Genomic DNA, 9708 nt, shown 5'->3' on the forward strand with positions numbered 1-9708 from the left:
NAAGCATACTTCCAAAATTGTGTCAAAATGGCTTAAGGACAACAAAGTTAAGGTATTGGAGTGGCCATCACAAAGCCCTGACCTCAATCCTATAGAAAAATGTGTGGCAGGAACTGAAAAAGCGTGTGCGAGCAAGGAGGCCTACAAACCTGACTCAGTTGCACCAGCTCTGTCAGGAGGAATGGGCCATAATTCTCCCAACTTATTGTGGGAAGCTTGCCGAAGGCTACCCAAAACATTTGACCCAAGTTAAACAATTTAAAGGCAATGCTACCAAATACTAATTGAATGTATGTAAACYTCTGACCCACTGGGAATGCGATGAAAGATATTAAAATCTAACTATTATTCTGACATTTCACATTCTTAAAATAAAGTGGTAATCCTAACTGACCTAAAACAGGGATTAAATGTCAGGAATTGTGAAAAAATGAGTTTAAATGTATTTGGCTAAGGTGTATGTAAATCTCCAACTTCAAGTGTAGAGCGAGATGGAACTGGGCCGACATTCTGCTAATTTTCTAATAGAAGGAAAGGCCGATCTCAATACAGTTTTCTGTTCCCAAAACTAAAATCTGTTTTGAACAGAGTGCACTAAGTTTTGTAGAAGTGCCCCTTGCCAAAGTTTTAAAAAGTAGTGTTATTTACAAGGAGTGCAAGAGCGAATTGAGTTACTGCACATGTGCACTTCACACAGAAGGCGTTCCATAACGGAAATACCAAAATACATGCTAGAATGCACCAATAGGATGTAGCTATCTTGTGGTTATCTCTGAGCACCTCCTTCCTTGTTCTTCCCACTATGCTTCATTTGCTCCCAACGACACAGATGAACTATCTTGGGTTAGTTATAAATATCTTTGGTTAAACAACATTACGCCCCACATGAATGATCTTCAGTCATGAAGTTAATGAGCATTGATGAAAAAGAAGGCCAAATCAGGAAGTGTAGTCACCCTTTAAGCTCAAATCAAATTCTATTTGTCACATGCTTCGTAAACAATAGGTGYGGACTACCAGTGAAATGCTTACTTATGGGCCCCTCCGAACAATGCAGAGAGAAAGAAAATAGATAAATAATAGAAAAGTTAAACAATCTGGCTCCTGTGTGGCGCAGCGGTCTAAAGCACTGCATCTCAGTGCTAGAGTCCTCACTACAGACACCCAAGTTGCATATTGAAGACATTGGAAGAACTGTCCACATTTACTTTTTGTCAGCCAACAGATTAGTAGGCCTAACGAATAGCAAAAGCACTAGCCTATGTCATTCTACTATCCTCGATAGTACAAAATTTGACCTATTCTATTCTGTACAWTAAATAAATATTCCAAACATAGTTTGGGACAGTTGTGGGATGCAATAGATCCCAAATTAATATAACCACTAGCATCAAAAACCTTTTTTACGCAATTAGGCTGACGCAACAGATCAGAACGTTTAGCTTAAAGTGTTGTCAAACTATTAGGCTATTTCTTCACATTATAAGCGATGCAGTGCTCACATAGCAGTCGGATATAAGCGTGTGTCACGCTCATTGAAAGGAGTGGACCAAGATGCAGCGTGGTGTTTCCATCCTTTATTTAGGAAGAGAAAACTTCAAAGAACAAATACAACAAAACAAACAAACGAAACGTGAAGCTATAATACTGCTCACAGGCAACTATACATAGACCAGATCCCACGAAGCACAAAGGGGAAATGGCTGCCTAAATATGATCCCCAATCAGAGACAACGATAAACAGCTGCCTCTGATTGGGAACCATAACAGGCCAACATAGACATATAAACCCCTAGACGACCCACCGTAGTCACACCCCGACCTAACCAACATAGAGAATAAAAAGGCTCTCTATGGTCAGGGCATGACAGCGTGAATGTTCCATTAGCAGGAAAACACCATTATCAAAGGTGACCGCAAATGGGATTATGCATGTAATGCTTTTATCATAAATGTGCATTTCTATGGTGAAAATTATCTTCCCCAAACTTCAAACTCACCCGCTGCTTATGTATGCCAGTTAGGATCTACACCCCTTGTAAAGCGGATTAATGTGCTTAGTTTTAAGAAGTTATTTGGCCACTTTAGTTGTGATACAAACCTTCTCAAAATATACAGGCCTATAGGCTAGGCTACATGAGGTGTGCGACTATGATTCCAAAAACAACAAGTGATAATATATAATTCACACGTGATAGGCTAATATTGTCACCAATGCAATTGCATAGCCTATAGAAATGTTGCGCAACATGAGCTCATGGGCTCTCATGAAGTGTTTGATTAGATTTTTTTATAAAATGTCCATTGATGTCAGAGYGATTAGAGGGACAATAGAGTGCTGAGTACCAGGCAGTTAGCAAGTTTGGTAGGCTACTATTGACCATCAGCAGCATCAGAGCTTGGAGAAGCCTAATTACCATGACTAAACGGTCACATGGAATTTGACTGCCGTCATGACACGTAACCACGGGTGTGGCGGTAATACGCTACCAGGACTGAGTTGATGTGCAAGTGTACGAGGTAAYTGAGGTAGATATGTACACTGAACAAAAATATAAACACAACATGCAACAATCTCAAAGATTGTACTGAATTACAGTTTATATTAGGAAATCAGTCAATTGAAATAAATWAATTAGGCCCTAATCTATGTATTTCATATGACTGGGAATACAGATAGAATACATAGATATAATAGATAGAATGGGAATACAGATCTGTTAGTCACAAACACCTTAAGGTAGGGGCGTGGATCAGAAAACAAGTCAGTATCTGATGTGACCACCATTTGCCTCATGAGCACGACACATCTTCTTCGCATAGAGTTGATCAGGCTGTTGAWTGTGGCCTGTGGAATGTTGTCCCACTCCTCTTCAATGGCTGTGTGAAGTTGCTGGATATTGGCGGGACCTGRAACACGCTGTCGCACACATCAATCCAGAGCATCCCAAACATGCTCAATGGATGACATGTCTGGTGAGTATGCAGGCCATGGAAGAACTGGGATATTTTCAGCTTCCAGGAATTGTGTACAGATCCCTGCGACATAGGGCATTATCATGCTGAAACATGAAGTGATGGCGGCGGATGAATGKCACAAAAAAGGGCCTCGGGGTCTCGTCATGGTATTGCTGTTCATTCAAATTGCCATTGATAAAATGCAATTGTGTTCATTCTCCGTAGCTTATGCCTGCCCATACCAAAACCCCACAACCGCCATGGGGCACTATGTTCACAACGTTGACATCAGCAAACACTTCTCTAGCGTGCCAGTGGCCATCAAAGGTGAGCATATGCCCATTGACATTGAACTGCAGTCAGGTCAAGTCCCTGGTGAGGACGATTAGCACACATATGAGCTTCCCTGAGACTGTTTCTGACAGTTTGTGCAGACATTCTTCGGTTGTGAAAACCCACAGTTTCATCATCTGTCTGTGTAGCTGGTCTCAGACGATCCCGCTGGTGAAGAAGCTGGATGTGGAGGTCCCGGCCTGGTATGGTTACACATGGTCTGCAGTTGTGAGTCCAGTTGGACGTACTGCCAAATTCTCAAAACAACATTGGAGGAGGCTTATGGTAGAGAAATTAACATGAAATTATCTGGCAACAGCTTTGGTGGACATTCCTGCAGTCAGCATGCCAATTGCACGCCCCCTCAAAACTTGAGACAACTTTGCCATTGTGTTGTGTGACAAAACTGCACATTTTAGAGTGGCCTTTTATTGTCCCCAGCACAAGGTGCACCTGTGTAATGATCATGCTGTTTAATCAGCTTCTTAATATGCCACACCTGTCAGGTGGATGGAATATCTTGGGAGAGGAGAAATGCTCACTAACAAGGATGTTAACAAATTTCTGCACAACATTTTAGAGAAATAAGCTTTTGCGCGTATGGAACATTTCTGGAACTTTTATTTCAGCTCATGAAACACGGACCCACACTTTACATGTTGCGTTTATATTTTTTGTTCAGTGTACATAACTAGGTATAAAGTGACAGAAGCTATCATATTAGTTGATTTAGAATGGGAAGATGTACCTAAATACATTTAAATAAATCCAAATATTGAAAAACCAAGTTCATTTTTTCACAATTCATAAGCGACCTTGCTCCAAATACATTTGCAGATGCTTAATCATTATCTATCACAGTATATTGTTGAGAACATCATTTCTATGCCACTATCGGTGTGACACTCAAGGTTCCATCATCAAAGCAAATGCATATAATGGTCCAAATTTACAATTTTACTCCCGGATAAAGATTCCCTTTTGTCTGAAAGGTTCCCTGTCTACATGTTGTAGTAGGCTCCCTTTTCAGTGGCTTTGAACCCAAAAGCACTCGAGGACCCTCAGACCCAGCTTATCAGATCACGTCACAGAGAGATACTCCAAATACAAGGTTGCCTGGCTGATGCCTGATGCTGCACACACTAGCCAGACACTGGTCTCCTGTCCAGCTTTCACCCAGCTGTCACTGGCACCTAGGCAGGCTGGCAGGCAGGCAGGCAGGCAGGCAGGCAGGCAGGCTGGCAGGCAGGAGGCTGGCAGGGAGACTAGGAGGCAATCAGAACAAGTCAACACATTGAGGCTGTTTATATTGATCCGTGTCTTATTTAGCTGAGGGTAAATGTATTTATCTAGCCACCACCATATTCACCTTACGATGCAACTGCAATGATGTTCTTCTTCTTTGTTTTTATGTTTTATTATCTTGTTGTCATACTGTCTGCAACTGTGTTGGATCTTGCCTAGCCATCTGTCTCAAGAGGACCACCATGAAAATAAGTCTCAGACTTTATAGTGTTATCCTCCATGATTTTACTCATGTGCATGTATGGTTTTTTCAAGTTTTATGTGTGCTTGTTTTTTTAAATGGTTGAATTAATAAACTAAACTAAACCAAAGAGTAAATATGTTTGTGTGATCTGGGCTGGCTAAGCACAGCAGCCTAGCAGAGGCTCTTCTCTCTCATTGATTTTCATTACTGTTGCGTTAATACCTTAATTAGCCAACAACACACAGCAATTAGTCCCAACGGACGGAGCTTAGAAAGAAACAGTCCAGCCACGCCTGACGCCCCACATGAATGATTACAGTACTGGAGGAATGTCTGTCCCCTAAGAGRATTTTAAATAAAGTTGAGTCCGTGGGGTATTAGAGATAGCATATTAAGGAGCGTTAAGCTGTGCATTATTGTTCACAACAGATACCGTTCTGCAGGCACAGAACTAAATAAGTCGGCTCCCATGAGAATAGAGCATTTCATATGGCGAAGCTTCTTCAACGCATCTTGAATATGWGTGACTGCTCTATCGAACATATGGTAAACAACATACCAATACACAATCAAATKTATTTTATATACACTACCGATGAAAAGTTTGAGGTCACTTAGAAATGTCCTTGTATTTGAAAGAAAAGCACATTCTTTGTCCATTAAAATAACATCAAATTGATCAGAAATATAGTGTAGACATTGTTAATGTTGTAAGGGGGCAGCATTTTCACGTTTGGATGAAAAGCATACCCAAATTCAACTGCCAGCTACTCATCCCCAGAAGATAAGATATGCATATTGTTAGTAGAGTTGGATAGAAAACACTCTGAAGTTTCTAAAACTGTTTGAATCATGTCTGTGAGTATAGCAGAACTTATTTAGCAGGCGAAACCCAGAGGAAAAACAATTCCGATTTTAATTTTTTTGAGGTCACTCTCTTTTCAATAGATTTTCATTGGGAATACAGATTTCCAATTGACCTTCTTGCAGTTCCTACCGCTTCCACTGGATGTCAACAGTCTTTAGAAATTGGTTGAGGGTTTTTCCTTTGTTTAATGAAGAAGTACGGCCATTTTGAATCAGGGTCACTTGTTGTGTACTGTTAGATAGAGGGCGTGACCAGAAAGCATGCTACAGATTGTTTTAATCCTGTATTGAACACAGATCACCCGTCTTCAATTTTATCGATTATTTAGTAAAAAAATACCTAAAGTTGTTTACAAAAGTAGTTTGAAATGTTTTGGCAAAGTTTACAGGTAATTTTTGAAGATATTTTGTAGTCATGTTTCACGAGTTTGGAACCGGTGTTTTTCTGGATAAACGCGCCAAATAAATGACATTTTGGATATATACGACGGAATTAATCGAACAAAAGACCATTTTGTGAATGTTATGGGACATTGGAGTGCAACAACAGAAGCTCGTCAAAGGTAAGGCATGAATTATATTTTTATTTCTTGCGTTTTGTGTTCGAGATGGTGCTAACTCAGATCAGATCGTTTGCTTTCGCCAAAGCCTATTGAATTCTGAACGTTGGCTGGATTCAAAAACCAGTGTAGCTTTAATTTGGTATTTTTCATGTGTGATTTAATGAAAGATTTAATGAATTTAATGATTTTATAGTAATTTATTTGAATATGGCGCTCTGCATTTTCTCTGGCTTTGGCCAAGTGAGACAGTAGCGTCCCGCCTAAACTCAGATTTTTGGAATAAATTATGAACTTTACCGAACAAACATACATGTATTTGTGTAACATGAGTCTATGAGTGTCATCTGGATGAAGATCATCAAAAGGTTAGTGATTAATTTATCTCTATTTTGCTTTTTGTTACTCCTCTCTTTGGCTGGAAAAATGGCTGTGTTTTTCTGTGGCTATGTATTGACCTAACATAATCGTTTGGGTGCTTTCGCCGTAAATCCTTTTTTGATCAGACATGTTGGCTGGATTCACAGGTTGCTGTGCGTTTTGCTGCAACTTTACTTTGCTAGCGACAACTTTACGTTTTTTTTGTTTTTTTTGTTTTTAATTACGTTTTATATTTTAGTTTTTTCCATCGCAACTTTTTTCCCTATTCAACTTTTTTCACTCCGGACGCTTTATCTGGACATGGTTCGTCAACACCTTCAACAGCCGAAGCTAAGTAGTAACATAAACATGATGTCTTCAAATTGCAGTCGCTGTACTCATAATATACAGGAGAACGATTCGCCTTACGGCGAGAATCTGTGCTAACAGCCCAGCTTCAGACGCAATCGTTAGGCAAGGGTAATTTCAGTGTAGGAAGGAAGAACAGCGTCTGTGCCACCAGTAAGTACAGATAGTATATAATCCCCCGCACAGTCCCGCAGCCGGACAACTTTTCTCATGGCTTCTGGCCTGACTGAAACATGGCTTAAGCCTGATGAATTTACTGTGTTAAATGAGGCCTCATCTGGTTACACTAGTGACCATATCCCCCGTGCATCCCCGCAAAGGCGGAGGTGTTGCTACATTTACGATAGCAAATTTCAATTTACAAAAAAAACTGGCGTTTTCGTCTTTGAGCTTCTAGTCATGAAATCTATGCAGCCTATCAATCACTTTTTTATAGCTACTGTTTACAGGCTCCTGGGCTTACAGCGTTCCTCTTCTGAGTTTCTGATTTCCTATCAGACCTTGTAGTCATAGCAGATCATATTCTAATTTTTTGGTGTTTTTAATATTCACATGGAGAAGTCCACAGACCCACTCCAAAAGTCTTTCGAGCCATTATCGACTCAGTGGGTTTTGTCCAACATGTCTCTGGACCTACTCACTGCCACAGTCATACTCTGGACTAGTTTTGTCCCATGGAATAATGTTGTAGATCTTAATGTTTTTTCCACATAATCCTGGACTACGGACACCATTTTATTACGTTTGAATCGCAACAAATAATCTGCTCAGACCCCACAAGGAGCATCAAAAGTCGTGCTATAAATTCTCAGACAACACAAAAATTCCTTGATTGCCCTTCCAGACTCCTTTGCCTACCAAGGACGTCAGAGGACAAAAATCAGTTAACCACTAACTGAGGAACTCAATTTAAACCTTGCGCAATAACCTAGATGCAGTTGCACTAAAAACGAAAAACATTTGTCATAAGAAATTAGCTCCCTGGTATAAGAAAATACCCGAGCTTTGAGCAAGCTTCCAGAAATTGGAACGGAATGGCGCCCACCCAACTGGAAGTCTTCGACTAGTTGGAAAGACAGTACCGTGCAGTACGAAGAGCCTCACTGCTGCTCGCTCATCCTACTTTTCCAACTTTAATCGAGGAATAAGAAACAATCCAAAATTTCTTTTGATACTGTTGCGAAACTAACTAAAAAGCAGCATTCCCAAGAGAGGATGGCTTTCACTTCAGCAGTATAAATTCATGAACTTCTTTGAGGAAAGATCATGAACCATTAGAAAGCAAATTAAAGGACTCCTCTTTTGAATCTGCGTTTTCCTCCAGGGCTTAGCTGTCCTGGATCTGCCACAGCTCTGCGAGGGCCTGGGATGGGAGAGACACTTAAGTTGTTTTAGTACTATATCTTTGACACAATGATGAAAATAATCATGGCCTCTAAACCTTCAAGCTGCATACTGGATCCTATTCCTACTAAACTGCTGAAGAGCTGCTTCCTGTGCTTGGCCCTCCTATGTTGAACATAATAAACAGCTCTCTATCCACCGGATGTGTCCAAACTCACTAAAAGTGGCAGTGATAAAGCTCTCTTGGAAAAAGCCAAACCTTGACCCGGAAAATATAAAAAACTATCGGCCTATATCGAATCTCCATTCCTCTCAAAGATTTTAGAAAAGCTGTTGCGCAGCAACTCACTGCCTTTCTTGAAGACAAATAATGTATACGAAATGCTTCAGTCTGGTTTTAGACCCATCATAGCACTGAGACTGCACTTGTGAAGGGGTAAGACCTTTTTATGGCGTCAGACGAGGCTCTGCATCTGTCCTCGTGTGCTACTAGACCTTAGTGCTGTTTTGACACCATCGATCACCACATTCTTTTGGAGAGACTGGAAACCCAAATTGGTCTACACGGACAAGTTCTGGCCTGGTTTAGATCTTACCTGTCGGAAAGATATCAGTTTGTCTCTGTGAATGGTCTGTCCTCTGACAAATCAACTGTACATTTCGGTGTTCCCAAGGTTCCGTTTTAGGACCACTATTGTTTTCACTATATATTTTACTCTTTGGGGATGTTTATCGAAAACATAATGTTACCTTTCACTGCTATGCGGATGACACACAGCTGTACATTTCATGAAATCATGGTGAAGCCAAAATTGCCCTCGCTAGAAGCCTGTGTTTCAGACATAAGAAGTGATGGCTGAAAACTTTCTACTTTTAAACTCGGCAAAACAGAAGATGCTTGTTTTAGGTCCAAGAAACAAAGAGATCTTCTGTTAATCTGACAATTCATCTTGATGGTTGTAAAGTCGTCTCAAATAAAAACTGTGAAGGACCTCGGCGTTATTCTTGACCCTGATCTCTCTTTGACGAACATATCAAGACTGTTTCAAGGACAGCTTTTTTCCATCTACGTAACATTGCTAAAATCAGAATTTTTCTGTCCAAAAATGATGCAGAAAAATTAATCCATGCATTTTGTTTACTTAGTTAGACTACTGCAATTGCCTATCTTTCCGGCTACCCGGATAAAGCACTAAATAAACTTCAGTTAGTGCTAAATCCGGCTGCTAGAATCCTGACTAGAACCAAGAAATTTGATCATATTACTCCAGTGCTACTTCCCTACACTGGCTTCCTTTAAGGCAAGGGCTGATTTCAAGTTTTACTGTTACCTATAAGCGTTACATGGGCTTGCTCTACTATTTCCGAGTTGGTTCCTGCCGTACATACCAATACGTACGCTACGGTCACAAGACGCAGGCCTCCTAA

Source organism: Salvelinus sp. IW2-2015, linkage group LG26, assembly GCF_002910315.2.
Source record: "Salvelinus sp. IW2-2015 linkage group LG26, ASM291031v2, whole genome shotgun sequence".
Lineage (NCBI taxonomy): Eukaryota > Metazoa > Chordata > Actinopteri > Salmoniformes > Salmonidae > Salvelinus > Salvelinus sp. IW2-2015.